Below are 21,386 nucleotides of genomic sequence, written 5' to 3'. Positions count from 1 at the left end.
AAAATAAGGGCAATCACACTAAAAGGAGGGCTGTGTGGTCCAGTGGTTAAAGAATCAGGCTTGTAACCAGGAGATCCCCGGTTCAAATCCCATCTCAGCCACTGACTCATTGTGTGACCCTGAGCAAGTCACTTAACCTCCTTGTGCTCTGTCTTTCGGTTGAGACATAGTTGTAAGTGACTCTGCAGATGATGCATAGTTCACACACCCTAGTCTCTGTAAGTCGCCTTGGTAAAGGTGTCTGCTAAATAAACAAATAATAATAATAAAGTAGCATTTTTAAATTGCATGAAACATTTGCAATTAATAAAATGCCACCCAAGTTCCATTTATTCATTGATTCAGAATTTTGCATTTAAAGTTATTCTAAAAGTATTAACTAATTTAAGATAAGTAAACATCTATACATGTACAAAAAAAAATCTGATACAAAAGAAGAGTATTGGCCTTTTTAATTTTGTACTATCCATTATCGTAATGGATCATCGTATGATCCTAGTACTCGGCACACATGTAATTTTAATGAAGAAGCACATACCTTGCATAATCAGAAGCCTGAAAGCATCATCTTTGTGTATACTAAACCATGATCATTGTTCGGGGGCAGCACAGAAAACAGAAAAAAGCATGCTGAATCAACCTTGTAAAAAGTTAATTTAACATTATTAATATAACTACAATTACATTCTGTGATGGGGACACTAGACCCAGCTGTGCTTTGATTCCAACAGATTTATGAATTTGTTCTTTTATTAGCTCTGATTATTTTGGGGTATGTTCCTGTATCATATGGGCAGTGGGTCCCATTCCCTACCTTAACTGTTGTAAAAAGACATTCCACCTCCCTTACAGGTGGCAACACTAAATCCAACAGACTCTGGAAACCTCCCACTTCTACATGTTTAGCTTTACTTTACAAAAACAGGCACACTTCAGCGTATCTTGCTTCTCATTACTTTTTGTTCTCCACTATATGAGTATGCCACACTTATGGTTGTATATTGTTATAAGGGCCTGTCAATAATTATGGACATTTTCTGAAAACGTACAAAGCGTGCTCTTTGCCTTCCTACAAAAGAACTATAGCCACCAGAATGTGAAAAGGCCTGGGGAGAACCCTGTATACATTTCAGAAAATACGTGGTGTTACTCAATCGTGTACCTTTCCAGATGACTTAAATGGAACATGTTTCATTTTGACCCTTCATCTGGGGTCATGCACCTTTCTTACTTCTTATGTTGGTTACATTTTGTCAGTCGATTCACAGGTAAATGATTACATTTGATGTTTTGTACAAGTTTGAATCATAAACATCATACATAGTGTGATAGAACCTCTATGAAATCAACAGGTATGATATTTTGGAAATTGGTATAGCTTAAATCTATTAAATATTCTTCTTTCTGGAAATCTGGTCTGTAACTAGATGTCATCTTTACACCAGGTTAACATTATATGTATTTATGGTGGCCACCAATTGATTTATTAAGCAGATTTTTTTTTTTTTCTGAAAGAATCTGTGAAAATCATTCATGAAAAGTTGTGATCAGTCCTAGTTTTACCATGGAACGCCAATTAAACAAGTCCTAGTTAAAGGATAGGGTTATGGATGTCCCATCGTTAACAAGTCACTGGGCATGAAGAAATATTTGAAGCCTGCCTCCCTTGTGTCCACAGGTGAAGTATGTAAACATCCATAGTGAAATGTCACAAAAGAAAATCTGCGTCTTTCATTACCCACTCCCCTCCTCCACACAGTTTTCTCAGCTAAAAGTAAATAAAAAAGTAAAGTTTAGAGGCTCTTGCTTTTAAAAACATTTTAACAGTACAGGTTTTTCTGCATTAAATAAAGCTTGAACACCCACTAACATATACCAGACTCTCTCTAAAAAAGCAGATAAATACATTTCAGTACAGGGGGTGAGGTTCCTTACACCTGCCAAGTCTTTCCACTATAATGGTTGGCTGACTGGCTTCCTACTTTGGAGGTCTGATTCCAGCTCCCAGGGAAACAGAAAACTAATGCATTTACACACATCAAACACTTGAAACCGATTATTTCACTAATATATATATATATATATATATATATATATATATATATATATATATATATATATATATTGTGAACTGGTGAAGTCCATGTAAATATGAGATGTGTACGTAGTGCCTGTTTTGGTGCAGAAGAACGTGACAGAGACCCAGGTCCAAGGAGATTTCGGTTTTAATGATTTTCCTTTTCCTCTTATATTCTACAAATGAACACACAGAAGTTCCAATTATCAAGACAAATAATAACACAACTCAAATAAACACAGTCCAGGACTTTTTGTGGAACGAGGCCCTCAGGTAAGAAATGGCTTGCTGTATCCAAGTTTTTTTGGTGGTGGCTTGGTATTGTGGCTTCTTTCTCTTTTCCAGGTTGTCGCGGACATCCACCAGATGGCGCTGTGGAGTTGTGGTAGTCCCCGTCCTACTCACAGGTTTGTAATCCCGACGGCCCCGGAAGCCTGTTTGCAGTATAGTGCGGCCCCAACACCCGGCCAACCTTTCGTAAAGGTAAGTAATAACACTGCTGTGTAGAATAGAATTAATACAGGTGAAAAACAGTGAGCACTGAGCGTTCTCTAACTCTCGCCTCTCTTTTGTTGCAGGTTCCACTGTTCCCCGGACATACAATAAAGTGGTTTTCATTTAAATCACCCTTTCTGTGTCCCTGCGTAATTTGTACACCGTTCAACTCTTCCAGCCGAACACAGTTCTCCTGTTAATCAGTTGCCCAGTTCGGGGGCTTTTGATACAGTCTTTAAGCACTCTGTTTACATCCACACAAGTCCCGTACTTCCATAGCTCCCAGCATATCAACAGTACAATACAGCGTACTCACTCTACAGCGGTCAGTGTTCTCGGCGTTGCTCCGATGCAGGGAAGCCTGTAGTCCGCCGTGTTGTTTCCAAGGTAAAACCACCGTGCACAGTCCCGCTGTAGAAACAATGGTTGTCTCCGACTGGTGACAATGGTAGTCCGCAAGGTTGCTTCAATGGAATGTCCCACTACGCTGTACCGTTTTAGAAACGAGTGCTACAATTGTATTCCTCTGAGTTACCACTGGTTAATTTCCCAATTTCGCTCCCAATGCCGCTGCCCACTTTCGTCTGGGTTAGGTACTCTCCCGTCCCACGGCTCGTGTGTGCACCTGTTCTCCCTCTCCCCTCTAGCTGATTCACGCAGCTTTTTAAAGCTACCGCTGATACCCGTCATGCACGGTATGTTTGCCCCGTTGTTGGGAATTGTAGTTCCCAGTCGTTCTGGGTCTCTAACCCCTTTGACACTCTTAATTTCACAATATATATATATATATATATATATATATATATATATATATATATATATATATATATATATATATTATAAAAGGATTTTAAAAGTATTTAATTAACTCTATAGGGTGTATTTCATATGACAGAAATTGTATTGCTAGCCACCTTAAGTGTGTAGCTAGTTTTTTTGGAGAGCCAAGTTATACTTCACTCCCCAGCTTGGGGTTATCCAGAAGCTGATAAGTATAAGGTACAGTACACTATGGTCAGGTGCTCTGTCTGCTGGCTCTGTGCTTCTGTGAGTACTGCCAGTCGGACAGTGATTATGACAATTAATCTGAGTGGGGAAAGCAGACAATTGCCCTGCCCACACTATGCCTTTAAACCGTATTAGTTGCATTTAAGCCGTCTTAAAAGTGCTAAATACGGTTTGCGTCCACACTACGCAGCATTTAATACCGGACTCGAGAACCGGACTCGAGACCACCTCAGGAGGTAGTCTCGAGTCCGGTTCTAATTAGATCGCATCAGGTAGTGCGGTTTATCAGAAGTGTGGACGCTGTAATACCAAACTACATTTTTTTGTGTATCCTCCAATTTCCCAAAATGCTTTGTGGTATGTTTGGCGAAATACTCAGAGCAGGTGCCTGAAGGACTTGCTATCAGTGTACACTCCGCACTAGGTATTCATTTTTATGCTTAAAAAAACTCTGTCAGGACATCTCTGTTAAACTAGTGTCGAAAATAACAAAAGCACAACGTTAAATTAGGCGACCGCAAAAATGAAATGCGAGTTAAAAGTACGATCGGGGATGAACAAATTATGTAATTTGTCAGCTCTGTTTGAAATAAAATTAAGAGGACCAGAATTAGGCTCAGGCAAGATATGAAGGTAAAAACAAAGATTGTTTTGTAATTAACAGCTTTTTCCGAGTTTAATTATAAAACAGAATCAGCTCAATTTGTTTAAAGGAACTTCACCTGATGAAAAATATTATTATTATTATTATTTATTTCTTAGCAGACACCCTTATCCAGGGCGACTTACAATTGTTACAAGATATCACATTATACATTATTTCACATTATACACATATCACATTATTTTACATACAATTACCCATTTACACAGTTGGGTTTTTGCTGGAGCAATCTAGGTAAAGTACCTTGCTCAAGGGTACAACAGCAGTGTCCCCCACTGGGGATTGAACCCACAACCCTCCGGTCAAGAGTCCAGAGCCCTAACCACTACTAAAACTTCAAGCCCTACTTGTGTGTGTGTGTGTTCGGATTTACTTTTTCCACAATACTTGTTACATTTGTTTTTAGCAATATGGACCTCTGTTAATATGGGGCATAACACATTATTTTAAAATAAAATACAGTGCATGGTGGGATATTATCGTATTCATTTCTAAGGTTCGTTGTGCTGCTGGGAATTGTAACTGAACTATTCTAATGGTGTGTGGACGCATTAAGCCTGACTAAACATGAAACGGTACTTCAGTGTGGACGCTTTGAGCTGTATTAAGTAGAGCGGTTTCGAGTACGGTTCTCGAGATCGGTTATGTAGTGTGGACAGGGCCAAAGTCTACAACCTACAAATATAAAAAAAACACCTGCAAATGTGTTTCTCACAAATTGTATAAAGATCTACCTGCAAAAACCTGCACTCAGATACAACTGAAAATGCTATAACATCCCAACTGGAAATAAAAAAAATAATTCTGAGGTATTACATGTGTTGTCTAAATGCTAGTTGCTGTTAAGTGTGTATTACATTTGTAGTTACTATGTTATTTCTTGTGAAGTAAAATAATTTATAACATGTCTAGGCAGTGTTATTACAATTGCAGTTACCAGTTTGTATTACTTTATAACATTTGCCAGTTCTATGGGCCACTTTAATGATTTGCTGCACATCTGTGGTGTACAGTGTCAGAAGTAAATAGGTGTAAATTTCAACTGAGAATTCTGAGAGGGAAAGCTGCTGCAGTGTCTACAATCATGTTCACTTTAAACTTGAAAACATAATTCATGCATTAGATACACCGAAGAGGTTAAGTGTCATTACCTGTTACTTATTTCAACCCCAGAAGCATGTTAACCAAAAAAAAACATTTTCACCAACCATTTCCATATGTTTCTCTTTATGTATTTCTCTTCAACATATAATTTGCATCCACCTTGAAATGGTTCTCATCACATCAAAGAAGGGAACTTGGTTCCACCATGAAACAATGAAGCAACCTTAATAGTATTTATGTAGCCTGGAGAACTAAAGTTACATTTTACGGCGTTAATGTACAGTTGAGTGAACATATGTGATTGCCTCAAATTAGTGTTGAATACATGAATATGGGTTGATGATGTAATGCATGCACTGATTCAGGGTAGTGATTACCATAACATAGCCTAATGGTTACGGGCAAAGGTTTCTGTTGTCTTCATTAGTGATTTAAATAGATTGATTATTAGAAATGAAGTTTGCTCATACCAAACAGTTATTGATTAAGTTTAAAGGTATACATTCCCTTTTCTAAATGCAAGTGTAGAATACTGAGAAGGTCTGTTCCCCTGTAAATGAATGCCCCTCGAGCCTTTCTTTGTGTTGAACAACACCTGCTCAATTTGACTTAAATGTAATAACATATTTTAGGTGGAGCAGAATTGTTATTTACCAATAGGTTTTTATTTTGAATTAAAAAGAAAAAAACGTCCACAGATTTCTCCTTCTAACATTTATTTTCTTTGTATTACATAGGTCATTACTTTCTGTATGAGGGCTGAATGAAAATGTATTTGTATTATCTTTCAAGCTTTGATTATTTTTTTCGTATGCGTACAGCCATGCCTCATTTGGGTTGGATTTACAAAGCCTGAAGCTGAAGCTCTGATTTGATGTCATGTCCTGTATTAAATCCCATGTAATGCACTCAGGCATGGCAAGTCAGCATTAACACATGTGGTTACTGAAGGTCTGGGCTAGGTTTACTTTTGTATTAACCCAAGGATACAAACAGTACAGGATCAATTCATGCTTGATATGCATACATTCGTAAAATGCAGCAATATTGATAGACTCTGATTAAAATTCTGAAATTGGATTTTATTAATGCTTGCTTAAAATTATACCAGGTCTGTTCAAAATATAGAAAATGCTGGTTACAACCCTCCCTACCTCTATGAAATTATCAAACTACCAATATAAGAACTCACTTTTCTGTTTTGGCCAGTCAGTAGAAATACAGGTGCCTACAATATGTAAGATAGCAAATGTTAAATGGTTATATTTGCAAATGTGCCACATAAATATCTATGTGAAAACTATAATGTGAACTTTTTTACAGCAAGTTTTCACCTGCAGAAATTTTCTTCTCAATCTTACATTCTTGTAGCCTACCATCATTGCTTATTTAACCCCTTTACCATTTGAAACTACTGCAGCTCATTATTATTACAGATTTGGCACCAATCAACCCTCCATTCTCAGCCACAGGGGTGCCGGGGTCCATAAGCCAGCTCTCGTACCTCTCCATGTGTCTCTGAGATGGGTGGTCTTGCCTTGCCTTTTTTTTTCTCAACCCACAGTCCCACTCTGTCCCTCTGCGGTGCTCAAATCCCACGCAGGACACCATATGTACCAAGGGGATTTGTTACGTGTGTGGGTCGTCACTCGATAATAATGAGGCAGACACAGAGCATTTGGTGTTGACACGCCTCACAGGTGCGCAGATTTAATAAACACAGGGCCGATGCTCGGGTACCAACAATGGTAATCCTAGTGCCGGATTTAATAAAGAAAACAAAACAAAGCTAAAAATAAAAATTTGTCACACAAGGCCAAGCGCTGATCTCACTAAATGAGATGTCCCGCTACAGGAACACGCTACACTATGGTAACCCTCTCTATACTCTCTATACCCCTAAACCAACCTATTGCTGTTGCTCCCAAAGTCCCGGCCTCCCAGCGACTCAGCGTCGTTGTGACGGTCCTGGTTGAGCAGCCTTCACAGGCACCTTGTAGTCGAGAGGTTCCATAGTAGTTGTCCTGCGGGGCGGACACTCTCCTCCTGGATGTAAACAAAACAAGCTTTCCCTCAGTGCCCCCCCCCCCCCCCAGCCAATCTGGACCTCCTGATGAGCTCAGTGCTGTGCAAGCCCACTGCTCAACTGGTCACTTAGCAACGCGCGTCCCAGTTGCTTTCCTAAAGGCACACCTACACTCCACGAACCAGCGACAGGGCTCTCCCTGTCACATCCTATAATTCAGATACAGTAAAGGAAAGTAGAATAAAGTAGCCCCCCATTGCAGTAGGAACTAGTAGCAACATGAATAAACAAGTGGGGGCCAAATTTGCCCCGATTTTATGGGTGGTTGCTTTATTCTACTTGGCACCTTTTGTAGATATAACATCATTATATGTGAAAAAACGAATTTATAAAATAATATAAGTGTTACAATCTATTGTACACAACCAAAACTACTGTTTATCAAAACTCTTTATAGCTTTACTGGCAAATGTGAGGTTTCCATATTCTAAAATCAACAACAAAAAAGGTTTAAAGTTTGGTAAATTACAGTTATTGTGCTAGACCCTGAAGAAATGATCTCTTGGATTTGTATACAGCTTGCTTAATTGTGTCCTGTCAGTCCCAGACATTCAAATGGCACTGTTTTATCAGCTTCCAATCTGGGCAGCGCTGTAGTAACTGCACAATGTCACGACTATTTTCAAAGATCACAAGAGACCCATCATGTTACTTTGTAACAGTGCTGTGGGAAAAAAGAGACAGAGTAATAGAGCTCATTTTCTGTAGATGACAGGGGACTTAGTTCTGCCAGGACTGCTGTGTGATTCCTGCCTTTTTGTCACAGTGCCAGCCTTAAGAACAGTAGTCCAACAGCTCTTCCAAAACCAGGGCACTACTTGTTTTTTTCTTTTCTTCTTTTATCATTATACTCACTGTACATTTTTTGTGAGATTCAGTGCTTATAAAAGGTGCCATCGTGTCAACAGGCAGGTTTACTCAGGTCTCAGTGAGAGTGGTAAGCAAAGCATTCTGAGGGCAGGCTGAGTGCGCACACAGAGCTCAAAACAGGAAAAGATGTCAAATACTGAGGGTCAGATTATCTTAAAAGATGTACCATGCAGAGACCCAATATAAGGATTTTTGGACAAAAACATAGAAAAGACATAATTATTTATCATTATTAGTTTTATATTTATGAAGTAACAAGTTTGAGTCTTACTGTCAGTGGAACAATTACTAGGCTCAAGAATATAGTGCTCAAACAAGAAAACATCTCAGCCTGTACCTAACAGCTCTACTCAACGGTAATTTTGCCAGAAATGAATGAACAGCCATGCCAACTTGTTATTTTGTAATTAAAATACATAAATATGATTCTAAAATCATGTTTTTAATTGTATTTTCCTAATGTAATTATCATGCATACAACTTATTTGTCGCTTTGGGTATCATTTTTAAATTGAGTATCTGTAGTTGTAGTTGTATCTGTACAGTCCACATATATCCTCATTGCTATGTATTTGGCAGGTCCTGACATACACTAGCTGCTGCACCTTATTAACTGTACAAGAGTGAAACACCAAGCTATGATTATCTTGGCATGGATACTTTCACTCAGTTTGCATACCTTACTATCAGGTAGGCTGTTAGTGTTTCACTTAGTGTAATTTACCTCAGTTATGTCATCATGGTCAAAGCATGTGAGTCATTATAGGATGCAGCTGGTTAGTTAATGACAGGAAAGAGGAAATAAGACAATGAATAGGGTGGGGCAATTTCACTCTCCAGGTTTAATACCAAGTCGATGCAATACCACCTGAACATAAGGCATGCAACCAGATCTTTCGTTAACCTACTATGGTACCAATACATACCTTATCTTGTCCAATTGTATTTTTATAAAAGGTTTTCTACTTTCATCTTAAGAGACCTTTGAGGTCTCAAAAGCTTGTGATTAATTATTGTTTAGTTAGCCCAATGAAAGTTATCATGTCCTTCTTCTTGTCTATAAAAGGTTTAGAATTAATTTTTCTTTTCCTTGATGGCATTTTTGGACCACTTCATTGAAAAAAAAAGCTTTTCACTACGTTTCTGGCATATTGTACTTACAGAGCTGTAATCTTAAACAGTCCACCCACATGATAACATAGTCCTTGGGAGCCAGGACTCTTATTCTGCATGTGTTTATAATGTGGCGTGAGTTAAAACAAAGCTTATTTTCCTGTGATTTAATTGCCATATTGAGGAGCCAACAGATGTAGTTTAATATGAAAGAAAGCATTTTAATAAATAGCCCTATAATGAGGATGGAGAGTAGCTTTGAAATCCCAGCTTTGGTTATTCAGCTTTGGTTTTAAGTGCTCCCTTCATCCGATGGAAGGTTGAAACCACAACGCTAAGAGAACCCATCATTTCCTATTGAGGCTGACAGTTCTCAGGTTAATATGACCTGGGAGGATGAAAACAAAGTTTACAGGCTCATACTTGCCAGACATTTGAGATTAATATAAACACAGAGATTAAACTACACACGTAACTCTATGGTAGACTACAGACAATGTAAACCACCTGTTGGCCAACCAGATCATCATCTTATTCCAAGCAAGTTCTTACATTGGCACCAAAAAGTTTTCCTACAGCTTCTAGACTTGACTTTAAATGGACAAGAGTTTGTTCAATTAGTCAAAATCAAGCCTTCCCTGATGTTTTAACATTTAGTAAAGGATGTGTTACAATTTGTATAGTTCAAACTGGAACTCCATAGTGTTATTTAGCATGTTCAACTGCACAATGATATGGAGAGCCTTTAAATACATTTCATTCCTGATGGCTTTTCTACTAAATTCTATTGAATATTCTTTTAACAAAACAAATCTTGATTTTGAAATTACGTAATGTGTAATGATCACATTTTTGCTGTTGTTAATATTGTTGCTGTTGTTAATATTTTAAAATGATGTTTGCTATTGCACTTAAATATGTTTTATGTAATTTTTTATTTTGGTTCATAAGAGATATTAAAAGTTTTAAATGTATTTTAAGTGTACCCATCTAATTTATGCTTTGTGATAGTAAAGCAGTGGACAGCGAGCAGTGCAAGGAATTGAGTGTAACTCCCATCTGCAGGTTAACATAATGAGATTATAAATTGAAAATGCTTCCAAAGAATCTATAAATAGGCTAAATAAACATGACATCACAATAAAATTCACAGCTTGGTGTGGCTTGGTTGTCTAGAGGGGCAGACTTTGAATTGGATTTTTGGACTGTACTAAATACTTTACAAAATAGGCCAACGATAACGTCTCCCATCAAAGAGACTGAAGTCTATTGAAGTGGTCTGAGATTTCCTGTGAGCTCCTCTGATGGAGCCAGCTTGAATGGAACAGTAGGTATGGGAAAAAAGAGAGAGCAAAGACACTGGAAGTCAGTGTTTATCTTTGGAGGCAGTGCATGAATTCCTCCTCGCATCTGATCTTCCCATTTCCACTGGGGTGTTACTGATTGGCAGATGTTCCCACTAAGAGAAATCCCTTGACTGCAACAAACCCCACCCAGATTGCTTTGTTCTTCAGTATGCATTTGGACTGTTTGCATGCTGGTAACTTCTGCAGTGGTTTAAGTTTTGTTATTTTTTATTTAAAATATTTGCTTCTCATGAAGTGATTGTTAATTTCTTAAAGCAGTGTAATTAGTTGGGTGGGTGAGAATTATTATTATTATTATTATTATTATTATTATTGTTATTATTATTATTTCCCACCTTTTCTCTTGTCACTGTTAATCAAGATACCCTTGACAGCTTGACCGAAGCATTTTTTACAGATATTTAAATTAATTAATGCTATGTGAGTGAAATAAGGAATTTCAGTTTCCTTGTGCTGTGGTGGGCTGCAAGCCACTGGAGTGTGTTTTAGCATTTCTCTGGCTTATTTGTCTTCAAGATTAATTTAGTTTCTGGATTTCCTTTGCTCAGTAAATGTTTAATGATTTTTAAGTAGGGATATACATTTATAATCTATAGTAGATAGTGATATTGATGTGATGCAGCTTAAATGTCTGTATCTGATAGTTAATTTTGCAGGTAGCTTTTTATAAGCACAATAATACTCTTCAGGTTGTTTTGTTGTGAAACACTTCTCGGGTGTGTTCAGCTCAGCTTTTCCCCGTGCCTCACATACAGGAGGTGTTACATGTAATACACATTGACTGCATGTCAAGTGTAATTGCTTACATTTACTGCAGTCTTAGCAGCCACAGACAAAAGATCATCTAAGTACCTTAGCATGCTTTCCACTATGGTCATTTTTTTCAGTTTTACTTGTAAATGTATGTGTATTTAACGTCAAGTTAGTTGGTTAGAAAAAAAAAACAACCTTATGCCAAAAAATGACATGTCCGCTGTATTAGATTTCATTGCTGTTTAAAAAATAATTACCGGTATTTATACCTGACTTCCATTTATCCCAGCTATTTATTACCTAATGTTTAAACATTAAACACCCAAAGGAACAAACACTGCGCTGTTTAAACTTTTATTAATTGAAATATAAATGCCCTTTAACCCAAACCATTTCCCAGATTTTTATTGGTTGGGCCTCCTTACATAAACAAAGGTATTGCAAAGCTATTCTTAAGGCAGATTCGTAAATCACAGCCAACATATCATATTTAAATTTTAACCTGTTTAATGTGTGCATATTTTAAAGAGGAACATGTGAGACCACAAAGTTATGCTAATTCATATTTGGTATGATTTACAATAATTATTTTGTTATCGCAAAAATACTTTAAGTAAATGTAATTTATTGATATCCCTATTTCAATGAAGTCACAATTTAAATGGTGCATCTTCACAGATTTTATTTTAAGAAGAGTTGCTCATGTGAAGCAATCAAATCCAAACAGTGCAATGTCTGTGTCAGTTTGCACTAATGATATAGCTTTGCACCTCCTTCAAAATTGGGCCAAAACCATTTATGTGAAGACATTGCTAAAGACCTTGTGTCAAAATTTTTGTTTAGGACTTTTATTTATGTAACAATAGAGTGTTTAAAGTTATGTATGAACCAATATTTCATTTGCAACTGCATACAATTGGAGTGTAATGGACTACACAAGGCAGGCATTTTGACCTTGGTAGACAGGATGGCTTGCTGTCCACAATTAAGATGTTTTTTTTGGGGGGTGGGCATCAAAATCATAGCTGTTGAGGACAGAGGGTTAGATTGGTGTGGAATGTCACCTTAACAAGCTTGTTAAGCACTGTCAATCATAGCCTTTCTGTCCTCAACAGTTTGTATATTTACCTGTTGATTAGTTTTAACATGGAGACTGCATGTGTGCCGAGAGGACTGGTTCTTTTGCATGCAAACTGTTTTGTAAAAGAACTGTAAATACTGAAAAGGGCAAATACTGTATCTGAGTTTGTTTTGCAGGAGCTGAAACTAGCTCTGCCTGTTTATTAGTTAGTTTTAATGAAAGGAGATTATCCCAGTATATCAAGTAGGAGTTTTTTTTTTTGTTTAGTGGCCTAACAACTGGCGTTTCAGATTTCTGACTCCATTGTATAACAGCATCGTAGTTAATCCTGTAACGGTGATGTACTGCACCTCGCAGTAAGGGGGCGCTACATCACAGACCAATTTGAATGTCTCCTCACCACTGCAGCCAATTTACCAGTCAAGAGGACTGAAGTTCAGCAGCCAACCTATGTTAGTGTTGTCAAGCTTCTTTTCACCCACCAAACCTAAGCAAGAAATGTTACAAAGCTACTAATCCTGGAACCAAGGGCCAAGCACGGGAAGTCTCCAACTGAACAGTGGGAATGTAAAACAAAGTCTTTCAATTTGGAGTTGCAGGTGGATTTGGTCTTTCAAACTACAGTTAATCCTGCCAACTTACTTAGGGAAAGCAAAGCAGAGACAATGAAGGTGTGATCTCATCTTGTTATCCAGTTTTAAAGTGAAAACTAATTATATAAATATATATAATTTATAGAAAATTCAGGGCCAGTGTCAAGTTTTTGTGTTTTTATCAAAAAGTAATTTTTTTTATAATCATACAGCTTTAACTTGCTGATACCTATGTTAAGACTAGTGGGTACAAAAAAGTAATGTATATTGAAAATTAAATTGGAGAAGCTAAACAATAGTTGCACATTTCTTAAAGTGACTAAATATTTTGGATAAGTATTCGTCACTAGTGTCTACAATAACATAAAACCCAGGGAGACCCCTGTACCTTGGTATCAGCCAATAGCTTTCAGCTTTATGAAGAACTGAGGAGGAGGATGGAAGCCAATGGTTAGTGAGAGAGGAGGCAGGACAAAGGGAACAGAGGACGCAAGCAGGAAGAGAGAAAGAAAAAAGGAGAGCTCTGAAAAGTTGCATTGTACGCATACAGTTTAGTTTAGTGAAAATTAAACATTTCTAGCCCTAAAGGCTTGAGTAGGATAGCTGCCACATAAATAGTACATTTACTCATATTTGCAATTTTATATCTGCATGTATACCGGTATTGATTTTTTTGCTTTTCATTTATCCTTTGCATACAGGTTAGTGCACATGAAAGCTTGCAGTGAAGTCGACATCTGCTGCTACCTAATGGCTACATGAGATCCTGGACATCGCATAAGAGAAAATATAATAAAGCAAAAAAGTTTTTTTGAGCATCTGGTGGGCCCTGGTGTCGGGGCCCGGGTGGTTGTCAGAACTGAGGATTCTTGATGTGGTCACCAGCTATCCAGGCACAGCACATGACTTGTCACATGTCTCGTACATCCTCAGACAGTCCGGGATATATGAAGATTACAAGGCAGGTGTATATGGAGCTGGTTGGCTTCTTGGTAAGTAATGTATACGTGTTTCATAGGGCGCTGATAGGAAGCATGGACAATTTGCTAACATTGTTAATGCTTGTTATAGGTGATGCTGGTTTCGGGATCAGACCCTGGCTGCTTACACCATTGTCGGACCCCAGAATGCAGGCAGACATTCAGTACAATACAGCACACATGGCTACACTCTCTGTTATTGAGCATCCATTTGGAGTGTTAAAAAGTCACTTTAGATGTTTAGATAGATCTGGTAGTGTGCTTCAGTATAGCCCTAGAAAAGTGTGCACACTCATTGTTGCATGCTGCATTCTGCTGTCAACAATGCTCTACCAGGAGCACTTGCCCCCACCCCCAAAGCTATTGATAAGTCAGTGCCTGTCATGTCATATGCAACAATTTCGGCTATGTTAAAATAGTTATATAGTAACCATGTACGTGTGATATTTAAATAGGCTATACTTAAAATAGCTTTTTGAGGTGCAGTCATAAATACAAGCAATCAAATGTTAAAGTGACATTTCGCCAAACACCTTTTGAAATGTAAATATTGAACTTTTAATTGACTGAGTGAGTGCTTTGCTGACATTTGATAGATATTACAAAATAAATCAGAGGGATATCAAGTTGAACAAACAAATATTTATTTGATTTGCAGTTAAACATAAATGTTCTATTAACAATTACTTTCTCCCCTTTGACTGTTTCGCAGGACGCTGTGATTTGGGACAAGACCCTGTCCTCCTCCTACGGAGCGCATTTATTTTGTCCTTAATGTTTCATTGAAGTTAATGTTCTTGCTGATTCAGCACCAAAAAGCCTTTCACTAATACATTTAGCTCCTGGTCTGTAAACGTTAGATTCCTCACTCTGTCCTCCTTGGTCGCTGTCATTGTGACAAACTCAGAACCGTACTTACCTTATACAAGTGCCCTTATATACTATAATAAAGTGTGTGTAAACCTTATGCATAATTCCACACGATGTGACAACTTGCAAATTAATCCTTTAGCTCGCTTTATTTGTGCGTATGATCAGCTTAGTGAATAGAGCGACCACTGCTTCATTTTTGTGCGCAATGTGGCTTCCCCCTGCCACATGGTAATTCTGGTCATTTATCGCTGTTTAGTGTTTTGTTGACTTTATTGGGTGTGTTGCTCCTTTCTGAAAAAAAAGTGCTAATGATGAATTGGAGTTAGTAGCTTTGAGAATTTAGCCTTGTCTTTTATTTGGAGGATTTTCTATTTTGTCAAATGCCTTGACTCCACGAAAATGAAATGTTGTAAACGCACTCATGAAAATTAATTAAAACTGTTGGTTTTTTCTTGACAAAAGCCTGTTGTAGTCTCCCATCATGTCCAGTGATTTATTCTTTTTAAAGGAAATCATCTTCACAAAAAGACAACTGTATTAATTTTGACACATTAAGCAATTTCTCCTTTTGTTTTAGGAATGAAGTAAAAATAATGTTAAAACAACATACAGTATGAAAATACACAGTGCAGAAGACAGCACTTTGTTCTTTGCTAATAAAAACAACACTGTCACAATGTGGTATTTATCAGAGGCGGTAATTTGAAACTATTTCTGGAGGCTTATTTCTTTTGTTGTTTTATTTTTTATCATGATGCTCCTTGACAGCATAGGGTGGGGTGTTATCAAAATGTCAAAGCAAGACAAAGGATTGTCTCTGAGGATTGTCACTCCCTGAATAGGTGTTTATCTGTCTAGGCAAAGTTACAGGCTCTTCCCAGTCAGAGTGCAGAGTAAAAAAGGAACTCTGCTCCACACCCATTCTCAGCTCTGGGAGACATCCTCACACCTCACACCAATGCTAACCTAAAAATGATTCCCTTCATATGGAACAATAAGTGGGGTGGGGTGGGGGGGTTTGAAAAAGAAAAGGTGAAAGAGTTCTTCTTTGTGACTTAAATCTCGAATGAACCCTTGGTTAAAGGACACTGTAACTTTTTGTGGTATACACTACAGAAGGTGTTTGACTAAATGTTTATACAGTACTTGACTCTGGAAAAATCTCACACAGCTTTCTTCAGCAGTTTAGACATTTCATGAACTAGGTGTCTTATAATTTGATTCTAATCAGTACCTCGATAGAGACAGACAAACACCTTGTAATGTAGAAAGCTGTTATAAATGCAAAGTCACATGTAGATCATATTTATCTTACCTGAATTCTGCACCACTGGTTATCTGTGCATTTATTGTAGTACTGTATGTTATGACCCTTGCAGTTAAAGTTTGTGTAAAAGTATGTAACAATCTAAACTAGAAAATAAATTAAAAAATCATAATGTTGTAGAGAAAGTAAAAAGACTTTACCACTGCAACGTTTTACAGCACATTTAAATTGAAATATTGCTGTACGTTTTGCTAGTAAGATGAGATTAATTGGATTTACTGTAAGCTCTTGTTTTCAGTTTCTAAAGTATTCTTAGCTTCTAGTATTAGGCCAAAAAACAACAAGGTATTATCCTAAAATGGCTTGCCTAAGGTAATTTCATTCATTTCATTGATATGTTTAAGGTAGTGGTAATTATATATATATATATATATATATATATATATATATATATATAGTATCACTTATGAACAGAAACCTGGCAGTTCAGAAGAGAAAATTAGCCTTGTAATTACCTACGGATTAGAAAGTAAAGGGCAAGCTCAAATTTACTTTAAAATTAGCCAAGGAAACAAGCCAAATTGTGCTTTATGAAGTATATTTTCACATCTCAAATTTGTTAAGAATTCTGTTTAATCTGCTGTTCCCTTTCAATTCGAAGACGACCACCAAAACGTTACTTATGGGATATGCCCCCTATTGGTAGGTATTTACTGAGCTCTTCCTGGGATCACTTTCTCGATCACACAGTTCCTGGTGGTCATTTTCTCTTCCAGGGAACCATGGTTACGATAAGTAACCTAATGTTATCTTGCACTTTCTGTGTCTTTTTTTTTTTTTTTTTTTTTTTTTTTTTTGTTATTGGATTACCCACCATTTTGATTTGAAAACATTTATCATACAGGAGAAGGGAATTATCAGTCTAATTTCACTGTTTAAAACTCCTAAACCATGTCCTACCAAATAAAATGATTATTATGCAAGTATATTCGCATTTCATATTCATCCAGCTGTAATGGAAAAATAGTGGTTTGGTCTAATCTGTGTCCCAGCTCACATTACACACAATGTCTAGGCCACAATCAGGTCTCTCAGACTGGAACAATTTTCACTAACTTGCCCGATTTTACCTTTTTTGTGTTGCCTTTTAGCTAACATTGCATTTCAACATGATTTTGAATCAAGTGAAGAGCAATCACATGGATTCAATTTATGTAGATCACGTTATTTTCATGAAATGTGGAATTAAAGTCAGTTTTGCTCAGGAAATTGTATTCAGTGGATGAAAAGTTAAATTGATAAGATCTGTTTCAGTATTTTATTACCAGCGATAACTGGTGAATTACTTTTGCATTGAGTGTATTTTGGCAAGGGTATTGCAAGTAGTTTACTGAAAACTGAAATAAATACCCCCATTTTAGCACAATAGTTCAGTGCATCTAATTTATTACGAAATGAGAGATCAAAGGAGTGAAACTGCAGAAAGTTTAATGACATGACTGGCTACATTATTTCTTGTAAACTACCATTCTATAAAACGTGCAAGGCTACCAAGGATTGCTGTATTTAATTCAACCAGCCAGTGTGCACGCAATAAGTTTGACAGATACAGGAAGCTGGACTTGGGTTATCAGCATTGTGTATCCAAAATATTATCAGTGTTTTATTGTGTTTTTCTTGGAAGACTGGGTGTTCTCGTCGGCATGACGACAAGGCACAGAAAGTGTTATCGTCCTTTCACTGTCGTCAGCACATGAGGAGCGGTATAATCTTCCTGGGATAAAGGACAGTCAAAGCAACTGACCCCTGTTCCACTGTTCAAATAGATGAGAAAATCTGTACTGAAAAAGACAGGGCAGTGCTGTGAATGTTTCCCTTTGAGTGCCTTAAACGTTTGGGGACTGATACTCAGAGTACTGACCGCTACATAATTTTAGATCATGAGGAAAAAGCATTTTACTTTGACCCAAGAAAAGGACATGTGCCTCTGCCGTTTACCTCCAATATAAGGTAGACTGTTACTTGAAATTACTGAAAGTGTCAAGGTTACTAAATATTTAACAACAAGTTAGTGGGGAGACACCCTTTGGTGTTAATGGTTAAATGGGTTGGGCAGTTTTGTTGTACTGCTGTTGCACATATACAAGTGTAGAAATCTGCCATCAGCCATTGCCATTTGGGAGAATATAAATACTGTTACCTTTTATATATTAAAATAAGACTGTCCCTTGTGGTATATATACTTTTACAGACAAAGTTGCACTAAAGAGACTTACATGCACTGTCAGATATGTTGTCTATCATAACCTGGTATTTACATCAGCCACTGTTTAGATCAATTGAATGAGGCCCAGACAATTATGTTACAATATATACAGAAGCTGATTAGCAAAATAGCTATCCCTTGCTATAAACTGTAATACATTGGCCTTGTCAGCTGTGATGACACAATGCAGGAGCAGCAGTGCAGGCCTCCACAAGGTTAGGGACCTCCAAACTGTGCCTTTCATTAGCAAGGAGATATCGAAAGAGTGTTTCCTGCTGGAGTTCACGGCTGTAAAAAAAAAACAAAAAAAACTGCTGAAATCATGAAAAAGCTAAAAAGAGTTTGTTTACTTAAATAGAACTTGCCAACTTGTTGGTTTTTATGTCTTTTGTGTGACTGATTTAGGCCTGCTATTCCTTTAACTGAATATATATATATATATATATATATATATATATATATATATATATATATATATATATATATATATATATATATATATTAGCTCAAAGAGTACTGTGCAAAAGTTTTAGGCAGGTGTGAAAAAATGCTGTAAAGTAAGAATGCTTTCAAAAATAGACATGTTAATAGTTTATATTTATCAATTAACAAAATGCACAGCGAGTGAACAGAAGAAAAATCTACATCAAATCAATATTTGGTGTGACCACCCTTTGCCTTCAAAACAGCATCAATTCTTTTAGGTACACTTGCACACAGTTTTTGAAGGAACTCGGCAGGTAGGTTGGCCCAAACATCTTGGATAACTAACCACAGATCTTCTGTGGATTTAGGCAGCCTCAGTTGCTTCTCTCTCTTCATGTAATCCCAGACAGACTCGATGATGTTGAGATCAGGGCTCTGTGGGGGCCATACCATCACTTCCAGGACTCCTTGTTCTTCTTTACGCTGAAGATAGTTCTTAATGACTTTCGCTGTATGTTTGGGATCGTTGTCATGCTGCAGAATAAATTTGGGGCCAATCAGATGCCTCCCTAATGGTATTGCATGATGGCGAACAAACTGCCTTCTGCTACAGCCAAATATTTCAAATTTTGACTCATCAGTCCAGAGCACCTGCTGCCATTTTTCTGCACCCCAGTTCCTGTGTTTTCATGCATAGTTGAGTCGCTTGGCCTTGTTTCCATGTCGGAGGTATGGCTTTTTGGCCACAAGTCTTCCATGAAGGCCACTTCTGACCAGACTTCTCCGGACAGTAGATGGGTGTACCAGGGTCCCACTGTTTTCTGCCAATTCTGAGCTGATGGCACTGCTGGACATCTTCCGATTGCAAAGGGAAGTAAGCATGATGTGTCTTTCATCTGCTGCAGTAAGTTTCCTTGGCCAACCACTGCGTCTACGGTCCTCAACGTTGCCCGTTTCTTTGTGCTTCTTCAAAAGAGCTTGGACAGCACATCTGGAAACCCCTGTCTGCCTTGAAATTTCTGCCTGGGAGAGACCTTGCTGATGCAGTATAACTACCTTGTGTCTTGTTGCTGTGCTCAGTCTTGCCATGGTGTATGACTTTTGACAGTAAACTGTCTTCAGCAACCTCACCTTGTTCGCTGAGTTTGGCTGTTCCTCACCCAGTTTCATTCCTCCTACACAGCTGTTTCTGTTTCAGTTAATGATTGTGTTTCAACCTACACATTGAATTGATGATCATTAGCACCTGTTTGGTATAATTGTTTAATCATACATCTGACTACAAAATCCCTGACTTTGTGCAAGTGTACCTAGAAGAATTGATGCTGTTTTGAAGGCAAAGGGTGGTCACACCAAATATGGATTTGATTTAGATTTTTCTTCTGTTCACTCACTTTGCATTTAGTTAATTCATAAATATAATCTATTAACATGTCTATTTTTGAAAGCATTCTTACTTTACAGCATTTTTTCACACCTGCCTAAAACTTTTGCACAGTACTGTATATATATATATATATATATATATATATATATATATATATATATATATATATATATATATGTGTGTGTGTGTGTGTGTGTAAGGTATAAACCACAATGGGCCGGTGCAGTTCCCATGATATATACCACACCGGGTGGTGAAAAGGACTGAGGTGTAAGCCAAAGGCCTTTAATCTCCCCAGAAGTGGTATATCTCATCGGAACTGCACGGCCCAAAGTGGTTTATACTGCTTATAACAAAGCTACCTGTCATTTGGGGGAAGAAAAATAATTAAAATAATTAAAACACATTTTAAATTAACACAAAACCAAAAACTTTTATTGTGTATACATCTGCAGTGTAATATAGTCCCAAATGTAATGTAATTTAATGTATTGTTCACTGTGACAGAAATATAATGAGTTCTCGTTGTAAATCTCCCTCCCGACCTGTGAGGGCGCTAAGTAGCGAAAGGGAAAGGCTTTGGACGGGTTGGCTTGACAGTTCATTTTCTGGGTCGGGAAGTCGGTCAGCCTGGAAAAAGACGAGACTCCGTTGCAGGAACGTATTGACCCTGAAGGTAAACAAGGTAGCAGCTGCAGGCAATAGAGTCAGCTGCAGTCATTTACCAAGGGGTCATGCATAATCGCATAAAGGGGCAGGAAAATTGTAAATCTTTTCCTTCGCTTGGGTTCAGAGAAGCATGGAACTGGAAGGACCGGGAGAGTTCCCAAAAAGAGATAAAAGTATCAGCGTTATAAAACTGGAGACTGAATACTGGTCCCCCAGTTGATCTTTTTGCACTGGCATACAATTCACTTAATATTGTTGAGATTTTTTGGACTTATTTCTTTAAAATGAATGTCCAACTTTAAGTACA

The 21,386-nt window shown here is 37.5% G+C and overlaps 1 long non-coding RNA gene across 1 annotated transcript in view; it reads left to right on the top strand.

Annotated features, from left to right (window-relative positions):
• The window catches only part of LOC131724797 (uncharacterized), a 33,315-nt gene extending 17,840 nt beyond the window's left edge, over positions 1–15,475 (top strand). Inside the window, exons 2-3 of the long non-coding RNA XR_009320316.1 lie at positions 13,913–14,203; positions 14,904–15,475. This is a non-coding gene — a long non-coding RNA (uncharacterized LOC131724797). The remainder of the gene's footprint in view (positions 1–13,912; positions 14,204–14,903) is intronic.
• Positions 15,476–21,386: the final 5,911 nt, after the last annotated feature.

The sequence above is a fragment of the Acipenser ruthenus genome, chromosome 3 (genome assembly GCF_902713425.1).
Source record: "Acipenser ruthenus chromosome 3, fAciRut3.2 maternal haplotype, whole genome shotgun sequence".
In the NCBI taxonomy this organism is placed as follows: Eukaryota; Metazoa; Chordata; class Actinopteri; order Acipenseriformes; family Acipenseridae; genus Acipenser; species Acipenser ruthenus.
This window is presented reverse-complemented; position numbering and strand designations above follow the sequence as displayed.